Source organism: Dendrobates tinctorius, unplaced genomic scaffold (assembly GCF_039654945.1).
Source record: "Dendrobates tinctorius isolate UK_male_01 unplaced genomic scaffold, ASM3965494v1 ptg000054l, whole genome shotgun sequence".
Taxonomy (NCBI): domain Eukaryota; kingdom Metazoa; phylum Chordata; class Amphibia; order Anura; family Dendrobatidae; genus Dendrobates; species Dendrobates tinctorius.
Window position 1 is genome coordinate 4,197,514 of NW_027361722.1, and position 15,956 is coordinate 4,213,469.

The 15,956-nt window shown below is 46.4% G+C and overlaps 1 long non-coding RNA gene across 1 annotated transcript; it reads left to right on the plus strand.

Annotated features, from left to right (window-relative positions):
- Positions 1–7,530: 7,530 nt before the first annotated feature.
- Positions 7,531–12,019, plus strand: LOC141091459 (uncharacterized). Its single transcript, XR_012232515.1, has 2 exons — positions 7,531–8,288; positions 10,464–12,019. It is a non-coding gene; the product is annotated as an uncharacterized lncRNA (long non-coding RNA).
- Positions 12,020–15,956: the final 3,937 nt, after the last annotated feature.

Consider the following 15,956-nt stretch of genomic DNA (forward strand, 5'->3'; position numbering starts at 1 on the left):
AAAGAATCCGAGCGGTAAACGGTGGAACGAGAGAAAAGTGAAAAGGCCAGAATTTTGTGTTTTTTGGTTGCCGCAACATTGCATTAAAATGTAATAAAGGGCGATCAAAAGATCACATCCGCACCAAAATGGTGTCAATAAAAACGTCAGATCGGCGCGCAAAAAATAAGCCCTCACCCAACCCGAGATCACGGAAAATGGAGACGCTGCGGGGATCGGAGAATGGAGACTTTTTTATATTTTTTTTTCCACCGCTTAAACAAAAAAGAGCCCGGACCCGTCTGGTGTCTGTGACCCGGAGGATCAGAATCGCGTGGCACCGTGTAGTGAACATGGGGGAAAAAAATTGTGGAATTGCATTTTTTTTTTTTTTTTTTTTTTTTTTTAATTTCCTCCTGTTTTCCAGTGCATTATATGGTAACATCAATGGTGTCGTTCAAAAGTAAAACACACGGCCAGATTGCCGGAAAAATAAAATGGTTATGGCTCTGGGAAGAAAACCCCAAAACGGAAAAACTCAAGGTGGTGAAGGGGTTAAGGTAGCACAATGGAGGAAGGGGTGATCAAGAAGTGAGGTTGAGTAGAGGGTGGTGTGAACGGAGGTCTATCGGCCGGACCAGATGTAGGTGAGCTCTGCGGTGTCGCCTGTCTCCGTCATCAGGCTTTATGGAGTTTCCTTTTTATAGGACAAGCAGCGATTCCACCTGGTAAATCTCAAGCCCTTCTCAGATTTCCCGTGACCCAAGGCGTCATCTGATCACCGTAGTGCGTCGTGTCCTCACGTGGAGGGTTATATTTCTATATTACCTCCCTTCTCGGTAAGATTCAGATAATGGGGTTTGGCTTTTTTTTAATTTTTATTGCAATTTTTTTTTTTAACAAATCCAACCTATTAGACTGATGTCCGTTTCGCCCGGTGCACAGACGGGGTGAGCGAAAGTTTGGTCTATGACATGTTCATACCGATTGGAGATCATTCCGTCAATTAGTTCTGAAAGTCGAAAGGGTTAAACAACAAAACAAATCTTCATAAAAGCCGTCTGTAACAAGAGGATTGGGAGCGTTAGTTCCATCAGTTGTCATCTGGCCGTAGCGTCTCACATTCTCGGTCTTCCAGAATAGACGGCAGGTTGGGTCGTTCCTCCTCCTCCGCAGTATTTTCCGATACTCGGTTTCCAGATTCTTTATTTCTATTGGCCTCCCCCTGTCCGGTGTCCATATGACGCTTCCCTTGGGTCATCATCAGTCCTGGTATAGATGGTTTTAATCAGTGTATGGTAACGCTATGGTATGTCCAGGTGTTGGAGGACCTGTTCAGACATTGTCTACCTCTGAGTCCTCCCAGTAGGGTAGGGGGCACTATTTGAGGACATTGCTATTTTATAGATATAAAGTTGTGCTGGTTAGATTTGAGACTGATTTCCAGAGAGAAGCCGTATCGGCGCACAGCCCGATGCCATGATAAAGAGCTTTAGGCAGTTGGCATTTGGGGCAAGCAGTTAACCATTTACCCGCCGTTGGGTCAGTTTTAGGAATATTGAATGTGAAAATGGCCCCTTCCATGAGCAAAAATTGAGTTTCCCTCCCAAGATTCATTGATGACGTTCTTCCACCCCGTTCTGACTGTAGATGGGATATCCTCATCGTTCGGTTGTAGCCTCCAGTGTTTATAGCGGGTGTCGGGATGATCGCCCAGTAGATTAGGTTTCATCATGGACTAGAGGAGTGATCCTGATGGGGCACCCGTTGGGTAAAGAATGTTATCAAGGTCGTTTTGTTTAGATTCAAAAGTAGCCTCCCGAAAATTGGGCATAAGTTAGTGTAACTTGTCCATGCAGACAGTAATGGGAGGGATGGCGGTGGCGTATTTCCGGGCACTCTGCCATCTACTGATGGGAAACCTCAAAATTGCCTTACGCCACGTGGATTAGAGCTCATTGTCCAGGGGGGAAGTTCAGGAAGGTTCCGCTAAGGGAGATATTTTGATCTTCTAAGTACTTTTTCTGACCTCCTACCAGGCTGATATCGTATCCCTAAAACCTACCAAGTGTTTAATTGCCGAAGGTAGGGGGGCAAGGCGTGAGCGGAGAATGGCTGGAAGAGTAAGGGGCTATTCTTGGGTAGAGTCACAGTAAGTTGTGAATCCAGTCCACTATATACTGTGTATAGCGGGCCAAAGTGTCATTCCTAGCGCTAGGACGGTGCCTAGAAGCCGTGAGTGCAGGCAAAGTGCGATAATTGCGGAACGTTTGCCCTCGAAGGGAAGCTGATAACGGCTTCAGAGAGTGGAGTAATGTCAGTGTTTAGTGGGTTTGCAGTTGGTCCATCACCTTGGCCGTGATTATCGTATTAAGGAGGTGGGCTCTTCCCATAAATGATGGAGGAAGGTCCTGCCAGGGTTCTACTTGAGCAATAACTTTCTTTAGTAGACGAAGCTAATTGAGAGAATAAGGATGATGGCCAACGTCCAACTCTACAGCCCCGTGAGGTTACGAGTGATGGAACAAGGGCTGCGCCCCCGAGAGGAGGGTTTTGGAGGAGTTTCCCCTCTTTCGGTTATTGGGAGTAGTTTACATTTACCAACTTACCTGCACAATTATTCATATTAAATCCCAACTATGAGCCAAAGCCCTTGAGACATAATAATAATCTTTATTTTTATATTCGGCAGCGCCTTACAGTTTACACACATTATCATGAGAAGGATGATATCTGCTGGGAGATGGGTTCTAGGCTTGTATCGTCTTCTTAATCTCGCTACCTGAAAATGTGTTTGTGTTCGATAAGAATCGCCCTGGTGGTTCTGTGGCTTGGATAGGGAGAAGGGAAGATAATGGACAGCCCAAGGGGGGAGCGGCCCTGACCAGGAGCCTGGGGTGCAGACTTGCTCCTTTGTGGAGGAATATAAGGTGCGTAAATAATTGAAGGGTTGTAACAAAGTCATGTCAGATAGTGCTGTGTATCGTCCATCCCAATTAGTATTGTCAAAGGCTTTCTCTGCAGCGTGTGATTAACTAGCGGGGGGTTTGTAGGAACAGGCCCGTTTTCGCACCCCCTTGATCCACTGCCCTTCATCCACCCCACCTTGTTTCCATATAAAAACACGGAGGCCGATCACCCCAGTCGGACCGCACACGTGCCGTCTGACCCACTGTGACCACCCTGTACGTCCTCATTCTAGCTGTCGTTTTGTGCGCCTGCTGGGCCTTGTGGTGCCACAAAAGCCTATGCCATCACTGCTGCTCAAAGAATGAAGAGTTCCCCATCTGTTCGTAATCTTTCCTGATCCACCCACCCTTCTGCTGCCGAGTGCTGATCAGTACTCGATCGCTCAACTTTTGGCAGTTTTTTTCTTTTTCGTGTATCCTGCAGCCGCTTAGAGCTGATCTGTCACTGTTCCACGTCCGTGCTCACTGGTTTTTATCACTTTTTTTTGTCCCTATTTTTTCTCCCCCCCCCTCCTTTTTTTGCGCCACCTCCGTGCATAACGTCCTACAGCCGCCCAGCGTTCATCAGGGACGCACGTCCGCGATCCACACTTGTACTTGCTGATTTTAAGGACTTTTTTTGCCCGGTCTATTCCCCCTTTGCACCCACTCCGTGAGTGCGTCCTACAGCTGCCGAACGTCTGATTAGACGCACATCACTGATTAGCACCTGTGATCATTTTTGGCAAGGACTTTTTTCGATTTTCTTTTTTTTATCACCTTTTTGCACCACAAACATCCATGCGTCCTACAGACATTGATCTCTGATCATTGACTCCAATCGCTGACCAGTGTCCATTGCAGAAAAGTAATTGAGTAAAAAATGTAGATAAATTTGGATTAAATTAGGGATAGTAAAAATATCCTGTAGTAATCGTCATTTACAACAGTGCTTTTCTACTGAACTGAGTTAGTGTCAGATAGTAAAGCATAAAAAAAGTAATTTAGATTCATCATAGAATCGTAGAATTGGAAGGGACCTCCTGGGCCATCTGGTCCAACCCCCTGCTCAAAGCAGGATTCGCTAAATCATCCCAGTCAGATGTCTGTCCAGCCTCTGTTTGAAGACTTCCATTGAAGGAGAACTCACCACTTCTCGTGGCAGCCTGTTCCACTCATTGATCACTCTAACTGTCAAAAAGTTTTTTCTAATATCTAATCTGTGTCTCCTCCCAGTTGATAGGACTGAATTAGAGCCAGTAAATACACAGTAATCTGTCCACTACAGGATTTTTTACTGAACTTAGTGTCAACGCAGAAAAAATCATCCATTCATGCGTCCTACAGCCGCCGAGCGATGACCACTGATGAACATCAGGGATCGGCCTACGGTTGTTGCTTTTTTGAGTAAAAAAAAAAAAAAAAAAAAAATTTAGATTAGGGACAGTAAAAATCTACCGCAGCAATCGGCGTCTACTACAGTATTGTTTACTGACGTCCGTTTAATTTTTTTTTTTTTTTTAATTTTATCAAATTTTTATATTTTTCTTCCAATATTCTTTTCTTTTTTCTCTTTGAAATAAAATAGTCTACACCAAGCACTTACAAACACCACATAGATGAAAAAATATCCCGCTCATCCCAAACCCAATGTTAGGCGGGAGAGGCGTACTCTTTCCTTGCCTCCTACACTGACCGTGAGGGAGAGGATCCCACCTTCCTTTATTTTTCCGGCTCCTCAGCGATACCGAACCACCACGCAGGCGCTCCGGGACAGAAACTAAGGCCGGAGTCACACTAGAGAGAAATACGAACGAGTGCTATGCGAGAAAAAAAAATCACATCGCACTCGTCCAAATGTTAATCTATGGGGCAGCTCCCATCATCCGTTTTTTTCTCACCCGTATTATAATACGTGCGCAAGAAATCATAGCGCATCCTGCACCGTATTACGCCCAATTTTCTCTGCCAGAGAGGGAAAGCCAGTGACTGAGGGCAGATATTAATAGCCTAGAGAGGGACCATTGTTTTTGGGCCCTCTGGCAAAAAAAATAATCTGCCCCCAGCCACCCCAGAAAAGGCGCATCTGTAAGATGCGCTTATTCCGGCACTTACCCGCTCTCTTCCCATTGCCCTGTAGCGGGTGTCATATGGGGTAATAAGGAGTTAATGTCACCTTGCTATTGTAAGCTGACATTAAGCCTGGTTAATAATGGTGAGACGTCAATAAGACGCCTATTATTAATCCACTTGTCTGAAAGGAGTTAAAAAAAAAACACATTAATAAAAAAACTTTTAATGAAATAAATAAACACACGTTTTTGCCTTCTTTATTTCACTCCCAATCCAAGCAAAGCCCTCATTCTCTTCTAAAATATCCAAAATAAAAAAGCACTATCCCATTACTATCCGCCGTACAGTCAAGTCCCATGCCACAATCCATCTCAAGGGGTTAAATAGTTTAAAAAAAAAAAACTTTATTTTGTTAAAACTCTTTATTCTTAATGTCTGTGTGGGTTTTTTTTAACCCTTTCAGACTAGTGGATTAATAATGGACAGGTGTCTTATGGATATACACAGTATATATATCTAGGATGGGTCATACCTTCCTAGTGGCAGGTCTCAACGGCTTCATTGTGGCTGGACCGATATGGAGAATCCTCACTTGGGTTGGCTAAGTGGTTCTGGAGAGCCAGTCTCGATAGCTCGGTATGCGGGACAGCTAGAGAACAATGAGACGCAGGTGTGCGGAGAGCTCCGAGGATTCTGGTGGTATATGGGACTTAACCCAGAGGTGCCCGGTACTCTCAAAATTCATCTCTAGATGTCGGTGCCGCTCGGTCTAGGGTTTCCATTGACAGCTGATTGATGTTGGCTGCCTTGCACAAAAGACAGCAGGGGGTCCAGCTCTGCTCCTCGTCGCTTTAATTAACACGGGGCCTCTAATTCTCTGGCCATATAGAATGTTCCTGTTCTTTTGAGAATTTGTGTATTTATCCCAAGGGTGGGGTCATAATTCCGGGAGCAGAAGGAGATCTCTGGATAAAATATTGTGCCTGAATTAATAAATCCAAAATGGAGTCTCCCTCTTCCCTCACACTGGTATTCCCGTATCTGGTCTGATGGCTACAGATCTGCACAAAGTGTTCAAGCCGTGAATCACCACTAGACTACATGCAGGTCCATCATTTACACCACTCTAGACTCTCAGCTCCTCTCTCTGTCTTTATTGTGCACCGGTGAAACGTGCGTCAGGGATGCGAGCTCTGGCTTTACTATCTGCTGATTGGGATAAAGTATTAATACTGCGCTATACTCGGGGCCGGTTTTGGACAAAGTGGGGCCCTGGGCAACAAGTTTAAAGGGAATCTGTCACCCCATTTTCAGCCTATAACCTGCAGCCACCGCCATCAGGGGCTTATCTACAGCATTCTGTAATATAACCACATTAAGGATAAGCAACCCATAAACATTAATGTATAGTGGAGTGACGGGTTTAGGAAACATATGGACAATCGCAAAAATATGACAATAAACACAGAAAAGAAAAGCGATCAAAAAAGGTCCAAAAAAACTAAATAATTCAAAGGATAAAAAATTGAAACTTTATTGAAATATGACCAAGGTACAGGGAAAGTGAAAACAAGCCAAACATGACCATGGTAGCACAAGGACGACAAAGTGGGGCATACAAGGGTTTCTGGACAGTGTATGGGAAAGCAAATTGCTTAGGCATTGTTATGTTGGCAACATTGAAAATATAGCACCCATCCCCAGAATACACGTATTATAAATACCACCCAACAGGATATATTAGTCTAACAACACTAAGTCAAGGTATACACATCTTTACCTGTTGGAATGGGAAATGAAAGTCCACCCAAGTATGACCCCCCCCAACGCACGTTTCGGCAACTGGCCTTTCTCAAGGGGTGATGGGAAATGAGGGAAGTGAGGGATATTTAAAATAGAGTCCACCAATAGGATGATGAGTCACACACATGTGAGGAATCAGGCCGATCATATGGTTAATAGGAATCACTCACAGGGGTGGCGCTTGTAACCATGGTTGCATCACACAAACCACATAGCTCCATATGACAACAACCCATGTAGCGATATCCAGCAGGAAGGAGGCAGACAAATACTACATCCAATGTACAATTATAAGAACCATCACTATCCCATATAGGGTATCACAAAGGATCTCCAATATATAAACATAGAAGAGCTGCGCCCCGTCCTATGTTTATGACAACAGCGGGCACACTAATAATGGGCGGTAGTAACGTCAGGACGGCCACTCCCCCTACTGGGTCACATGAGAAAGCACGTCCTATCATAACGACGCGGTCCCAGAAGAGACCACGTCATAAGCTCCTCCCCTTAAGGACTCAGAGGTGGCGACACGTCCAACCTTAGTGACGCACTCCGTCACCTTGGCAACCCTGGCGGCGGACAACGTCAGCATCGCCCAATCATGGCCATGTCACCAACTCCTCCCCCCTATGAGTCATATGTGACGCGGCGTCCAACCATGATGACGCGCTCCGTCGCCCTGGCAACCCTGACGGCGGCCAGCGTCGGCATCGGTTAGGGTCACTCCTTCTTTTCCAATTGAGGATGATGACTTCATCAAACGTTGGGAGGAAGCTTGTGGTACCTGCTCGTTAATTTTTATGAAGTTGCTAATTGAGCGTAATTCTAAGATCATTGTAGACCTTGATAAAACAATAGATGATATTGAACGAAATTTTAAGGCAGTATGTGCATCTGAGAAGATTGCTGCTTTTGAATCTAGAATTGAGAAGAATTTGGACTTATGTGTTAAAAAAATCAACGAAACTCAGGCCTCAAAATTTCAACGTGATATTAAAGACTTTGCAAATAAGGGTGTTTATTTTTGGAGGAAACCTAACAGCAAAGCTCCAGGCCTACGTGGAGTCTCTTCAGTGGGTTCTCTATCCTCTATGAGTGACTCTTCAGAGTGGTCTACATCCTCCATAACAACACGGTCTGGTTCAAGGCCAAAGAGAGTGAGAGATGTCAATTTCCATCCCTACAAGCGGATGCAATTCAAGTCTCCTGAACGCAAGAAAAGTAATAAGGTAATTAATCTTAGTTCTCACGTTCTGACCGACTCTGACTTGTCACTATTGAGTAGAGGACTCACCTTTTCTCCCAAATCTCATTTCAACACCTTTATGGCCATAAAGGATCTACATTTATTTGCTAGATCCCTGATTTTTAAAAAACATTTCTTTGACCCTGATTTGCAAAGTCTTTTTCCCACAGAAAAGGAACAACTAGCCTTACAAGACCTTGAGGATCTTTCCACCGAACACGAATTTGGCGAAGGAGGTAAGATTCCTCAATCTCTTAAAATCAAGTCCAAAAAATTCCCCCCTCTTACATCTTGTTCAGCTGTCGATCTCTTTGTCCAGGTAGTTACCAGAGACTTTATGAATATCCCAAGAGGTATTGGTAGAGACAATCTTAGCCGCGATGAACGCAGTAGATTGGACGTCCTGAGGGGGCTTCCAGATGTTGTGTTAAAACCAGCTGACAAAGGGGGAAATGTGGTTATCTGGCCCAAACTCCTTTATGAGAAGGAGGCCCTTCGACAACTAAACAATAACATCTGCTATAAACGCCTAACGTTTAACCCTCTTTTGTCATTTGTAACTCAATTAAATAAAATCCTTGACTTAGCTGTCTCTAATGGGGTTATTACTAAGGAATTGGCTGGCTCCCTCAAGGTACAGGAACCAACCATAGCAACATTCTACCTGTTGCCCAAGGTACACAAGAGTCTGGAGGCCCCACCAGGACGTCCGATTATTTCTGGTTCTGGTAACTACCTGGAAAGAGTCAATCGTTGGATTGACTCTAAGCTACAACCCCTTGTGGAGAGCCTGCCCTCTTTTTTATTGGATACGGGTGAGTTTTTAAAGAGAATTGATGGGCTTCACATTGGCATCGGTACCATGCTGGTGACGGGGGATGTAGAATCCTTATACACCAGTATACGGCACAAAGATGGACTCTCAGCTACAAAATATTTTCTTAATATGTCCAACTTACCTCTTGAGATTGTTTCCTTGGTTCTGGAATTACTTGAGTTCTCCCTAACACATAATTTTTTTACCTTCATGGGGTCCTTCTACCTGCAGCTCCAGGGGACAGCGATGGGGGCATCGTTTGCACCATCGTATGCCAACCTGTTCCTGGGGCTGTGGGAGAGGGACCTCCCCCTGTCTGACCAGTATCAGTCGATGGACCGCATCCCCCTTTGGGTGCGGTACATCGACGATATTTTTCTGGTCTGGCAGGGAAATGAGGTACAATTATCCAACTTTATGGAGAGGATAAACTCAAACGACAGAAACATTCATTTAACATATCAGTATGACATGACCAAGGTAAGCTTTCTTGATGTCAATGTGTGGAGAGATAATGATAATATACTCCAGACTAGCATTTTTAGGAAGGAAACTTCTTCCAACATGCTTCTTCATGCCTCCTCAGCTCACCCCAAATCACTGATAAATTCGATCCCAATTGGACAGTTCCTGCGTTTACGCAGGATCTGTTCCAGTGACAAAGATTTTGAATCTCAAGCCCAGGATCTTTCGGATAGGTTCTTGGAGAGGGGTTATAGCAGGCGAGCAATTAAGAGAGCTCACAATCGTGCTAGATGGTCTACGCGCCAATCCCTGCTATATAAACAGAGAGATAATAGATCTTGTAATAAAATTCGCTTTATCACCAATTATCACGCTCAATTTTCTAAAATGAGAAGTTGTTTACAAAGGGCGTGGCCCATCCTTCAGACGGACCCCATTTTGAACCAGTTAATTCCTCACAAACCTAGTATTACCATCCGGCGTTCTATGAATCTTAAAGATTATTTGGTTCGTAGCCACTACCAATCCGAACCCAAACAAACTTTTTTGAACGTGAGACGTCCTAGGTGTGGTTGTGCTCCCTGTGGCCGATGTGTCGCCTGCCCCAATATTGATCAGGCGGACGCGTTCTTCAATTCATCAAGGAATAGGACATTTACTATTCGGCATCGTATATCGTGTACTACCCGGTATGTCATTTACTTTGCATTATGTCCTTGTAATTTGATTTATGTAGGCATGACTACTCGGCCATTGAAGATTCGAGTCCGCGAGCATGTATTGGGGATACAGGCGGCAGTCGGTCATGATGATCCGGCCACACTTAGGACTTTACCGCGTCATTTTAAATTTAAACATGATTGTGATGCATCGTTGCTCCGCGTTCGCGGTATAGATGCTATCAATCCAGGAGTTCGTGGCGGTAATCTTACCCAGCGACTCCTTCAGTGTGAGACACGCTGGATTTGGCTATTGGATACGGTTCATCCAAAGGGACTAAATGAGGCAATCAGTTTTGCTCCATTCCTCTAAACGGTTTCCATCTGCTTACGTGGCCGTGTTGTGGCCTTGGACCTATGTTTTTATGTTTTATTTTTAAGTTTCTAATTTTGTATGTTTTTATTTTTAGAGTTCTCTAATTTTACACGTCTGTGTTTCAATCTTTGGAAATCTTTTTGGCCCTTTCATATTTGGATACCTTTGGGCATATCGAGTCTTTCAGATGAGGAATGATATGGGTATCTTCGTGGCAACGTACATCGTCTATTTATGATCTTTGGTGTACTTCTATTGATGTTCCATCTATTTATTACAAGATGCTATTATAATATATCCATGCTATGTCTTCCTTCCCTTGACTGTATATGCCCTATTGGCGCTATATGTTTATATCAAATCTTTATATGGTTGTATGTATGATCCACTAATCGCATTTGCTCCAGGCACTAGTAACTAATGCCATGCTATTCAGTTGTTATTATTATACCTGCTTTTGATTCCTTTTCCTCCTGTAGTTATAGTATTTACATTTGATCTGATTATGCTTTCCATCAACATGTCTTTTTCGATATGTGTTCGGCGGTTCCGCCGTACGCGCACGCGCCGCTGTCTCCCACATGTCGGTCGGCTTTCGGCATCGGGTCATGTGACTAACCCTTGGGGCGTCATGACCACACGATGCCGACGCTGGCCGCCGTCAGGGTTGCCAGGGCGACGGAGCGCGTCATCATGGTTGGACGCCGCGTCACATATGACTCATAGGGGGGAGGAGTTGGTGACATGGCCATGATTGGGCGATGCTGACGTTGTCCGCCGCCAGGGTTGCCAAGGTGACGGAGTGCGTCACTAAGGTTGGACGTGTCGCCACCTCTGAGTCCTTAAGGGGAGGAGCTTATGACGTGGTCTCTTCTGGGACCGCGTCGTTATGATAGGACGTGCTTTCTCATGTGACCCAGTAGGGGGAGTGGCCGTCCTGACGTTACTACCGCCCATTATTAGTGTGCCCGCTGTTGTCATAAACATAGGACGGGGCGCAGCTCTTCTATGTTTATATATTGGAGATCCTTTGTGATACCCTATATGGGATAGTGATGGTTCTTATAATTGTACATTGGATGTAGTATTTGTCTGCCTCCTTCCTGCTGGATATCGCTACATGGGTTGTTGTCATATGGAGCTATGTGGTTTGTGTGATGCAACCATGGTTACAAGCGCCACCCCTGTGAGTGATTCCTATTAACCATATGATCGGCCTGATTCCTCACATGTGTGTGACTCATCATCCTATTGGTGGACTCTATTTTAAATATCCCTCACTTCCCTCATTTCCCATCACCCCTTGAGAAAGGCCAGTTGCCGAAACGTGCGTTGGGGGGGGTCATACTTGGGTGGACTTTCATTTCCCATTCCAACAGGTAAAGATGTGTATACCTTGACTTAGTGTTGTTATACTAATATATCCTGTTGGGTGGTATTTATAATACGTGTATTCTGGGGATGGGTGCTATATTTTCAATGTTGCCAACATAACAATGCCTAAGCAATTTGCTTTCCCATACACTGTCCAGAAACCCTTGTATGCCCCACTTTGTCGTCCTTGTGCTACCATGGTCATGTTTGGCTTGTTTTCACTTTCCCTGTACCTTGGTCATATTTCAATAAAGTTTCAATTTTTTATCCTTTGAATTATTTAGTTTTTTTGGACCTTTTTTGATCGCTTTTCTTTTCTGTGTTTATTAGCATTCTGTAATGCATTCTGTAATGCTGCAGATAATCCCCCGATGTAACCTGAAAGATAAAGCTACTGTCACACTTAGCGATGTACCAGCGATATGACGCGGTCAGGATCACTAAGTGGTCGCTAGTGAGCTGCCACACAGGCAGATCTCACCAGCGACATAGCAGCGGTCGGGGGTCGCTACTTACCTGTCAGACGCGGTGATCCTGACGTCCTCCCGCCCGCGTCCACGGGTCGCTCGTCGGCGCCACAGGAAGCTGACGATGAGAAATAGTCCAGGACGTTCTTGCGCAATCAGCGGGGGAGACGGTCGGAGGTAAGTATCAGACATAGCGATATCGCTGCTACGTCACAAAAATCAGTGACGTTATAGCGATATCGCTTAGTGTGACAGGGCCTTAAGAATAACAAGTTAGATTATACTCACCAGGGGGGAGGTGGGTGTAGCGGTCCGGCGCCTCCCATCTTCTAGCGATGCCGTCCTCCTTACTTCTCCCTCGCCTCCTGCACAGGCGTACTATATCTGCCCTATTGAGGGCAGAGCTGAGTACTGCAGTGCGCAGGCGCCGGGAAAGGTCAGAGAGGTCCTGCGCACTGCAGTACTCGGCTCTGCCCTCAATAGGGCAGATATAGTACGCCTGTGCAGGAGGCGAGGGAGAAGTAAGAAGGAGGACGGCATCGCTAGAAGATGGGAGGCGTCGGACCGCTACACCCATCGGACCGGACCCCCGGGTCAGTATACACTGTGTTCCAAATTATTATGCAAATGATATTTTTCCATTCTACATGACGGCACCACGAGAGAGGGGATCCGCCCTACGAGGACAGGAAACCTTCAAGATAAAAAGGGCGGCTCCTCTCTCCGCATCAGTTGGTTTCCTGTCCTCGATGGGGAACCCTCAAGATGAAAACCTCTTGATGGAAGAAAGAAGAGGATGCCTGGGTCGGGTGATTACTGGCAGGCACCGGTCTGCTACACCCGTCACCAGGTACCGGTAGTCGCCTCGGGGGCCATATATTCCTATGCCCCCCCTGAGCGAGAGCATGGCCACAGCCGGGCATACCCAGGCGAACGGAGGCGAGGAGGTCCAGGGAGGCCACTGATAGTGTCCCTCCCTGTTGACATATAGTGGCCATGCAGCCCGGGAGGCACATCAGTGCCCGGGCAGAAAAGCTCCTCTGAGGCCACAGATTGTGTACCCTCCCTGTGAGCACCAGACACCGGACCCCGCAGCGGAGGTCGTTCCGCACATACCTGCGCCAGAGCAGGGAGATGGGGTCCACCATGCAGGTAAGAGGTGTCCGGGGGTCCCGAAATGCAGGCGCTCACTTGGCCGGGCCGCACCGGGAGGCGCGCGCACTGAGAGCGCGCATCATGGCCGACGAACCGGAAGTAGTGCGGCGACCCGGAAGTAGAGCGGCGCGCACGACACCACGGGGCCTAGGAGATGCAGAAGGTGCGCACGGTCCCGGGAGGGGCACGGAGCACGCATGCGCGCGCACGCACGTCCACACAGAGGCGCGGCAGGTGCAAGACCAGTTGGTCTAAAAAAAAAAAAAAAAAAAAGAGACTGCTCTCATTTGGCTCATGCTAAGCAGCTGGAAGCTGGGGGCTGCTATTTAAACCGGTAGTGGCTGGCGCCACTACACCATTACATGGTCAGGTGTGACTGCTCTCAGCACAGGATAGCAGCAGACATATACGGCAGGATGGAGAGCCCCTCGCCAGAGCATATACAACCACGCCAGGAAGCGAAGGAAAGGCGGTCAAGCTCACACGAAAAGAGCCAGACACGCCGCAGCAGCAGTGGAAGCCGCTCGGGCAGCGCATGGGCGGATCGTCAACGCAAGAAGGAGGGGTCCCTAGTCTCCTTAGGAGACAGTGAGAAGACCAGTCAGCCTCCAGATCCGGTACCCGTTTTGTGAAAGCGTCCCGAGTGGTGAGTGAACTACGAGAAAGTCCAGTACTCTAATGTCTGTTCTCTTTCTCTTGTCTCCTCTCTTCCCTCTCCTCCCTCTCTTACATACATTGGCGGGGTGGAGTATAGAAAGTCCCTAAGAAAAGTAGGGGAAAATCTAAGAATAAAGAATGTGCTTTATGCAAAAGTCCCGTAGGAACAGCCTGGAATAAAAAGTTATGCCAGGAGTGTATTAACAAAACAATAGCGGAGGAGACTCCCTCATTCTCGGATAGTCTGAGGTCCCTAATTCAAACAGAGGTTTGTAAGTCAGTAAGTGCATTACAATCTGCGGACGCAGATAGGAAAACTAGGGGTAGATCCAGCCCCTCAGGGGTCTCTCAAGAAGACTATACAGGATCAGAGGAGGACTCAGATAAAACGCACTATTCAGATAGTAGCTCAGATGGGGAAGATACGTTCCCAGTAGAATCTACGGATGAACTTATTAAAGCAATCAGATCTACCATGGGGCTGGTAGAGGAGCGAGCAAAAAAGACAGCCCAAGAACTCATGTTCAGTGGACTACAAAAGAAAAAGCGTAAGACCTTCCCTATTAATGAGCAAATAGAAGAGCTCATAAAACGCGAATGGGAAAAACCAGAGAAAAAGTCCCAGATATCTAATTCTCTGAAGAGGAGGTATCCCTTTGAGGAAGTGGCATCCTCATCCTGGGATAGGGCTCCCAAAATCGATGTAGCAATATCAAAAGTCGCCAGGAAAACCTCCCTACCCTTTGAGGATCTGGGGTTTCTGAAAGAACCGCTGGACCGGAAGACTGACAATTGCCTTAAGACAGCCTGGGAAACCTCGGCTGGGGCGCTAAGACCGGCTATCTCAGCTACGTGTGTGGCTAGGTCTCTAAAGATATGGGTAGACAACTTGGAGGATCAACTAGAACGTGGAGTTCCCAGAGAGTCAATTCTGGAAGCATTACCGGCTATTAGAGCGGCGGCAGACTTTCTCGCAGAGGCTTCTGCAGACTCGGCCAGACTAGCAGCAAAGTCAGCAGCCTTAACCAATGTAGGGGGTACTCCCAGAGGACCACGACCTCCTAACACAGGGTCCCTTCAATCACCCTCCGAACTCCAGGTTGCATTTGACAGCCTGGAATTTGAAAGGTCACTGTTAGAGAAAAAAGGGTTTTCACAAAGGTTAATTTCCACCCTAATCAGTAGCAGAAAGCCAGTGACTACAAAAATATACGGGAGAATATGGAGAACATTTTTGTCCACCTCAGGCCCAATACGGGAGGGAGAAGTACCGGTGAGGGCAGTGCTAGAGTTTCTGCAAAGGGGTTTAGACTTGGGCTTAGCTGTCAGCACCCTCAAAGTACACGTTTCAGCCCTGGCAGCATTATTCAACTATGACCTAGCAAATGATAGATGGGTGGCCAGGTTTATCCGGGCCTGTACTAGGGCTAACTCTGTCCCATCTCCTAAACCTCCTCCCTGGGATCTAAACTTAGTCCTATCATCTCTAACAGAAAGTCCATTTGAACCACTAGACATGACATCAGATAAAGTGTTAACTTTAAAAACAGCCTTATTAGTGGCACTTACATCGGCACGTAGGGTGGGGGACTTACACGCACTGTCAGCAGACCCGCCATACACTCAGGTTATGGACGATAGAGTTGTCTTAAGATTAGACCCAGCATACCTCCCTAAGGTGGTGTCGAAATTCCACAGAGCTCAGGAAGTAGTCTTGCCATCCTTTTGTCCTAACCCCGGTAACAAGAAGGAGGAGAGGCTACATTGCTTAGATGTTAGGAGATGTATCCTACAATATTTAGAGATGACAAAACCCTGGAGGAAACAGAGGGCCCTATTTGTTTCATACCAGGGGGCAAGGAAGGGCCTTAAAGCCTCTAAGCAAACTATAGCTAGATGGGTGAGAGAGGCCATCATACTAGCATATGGTAGTG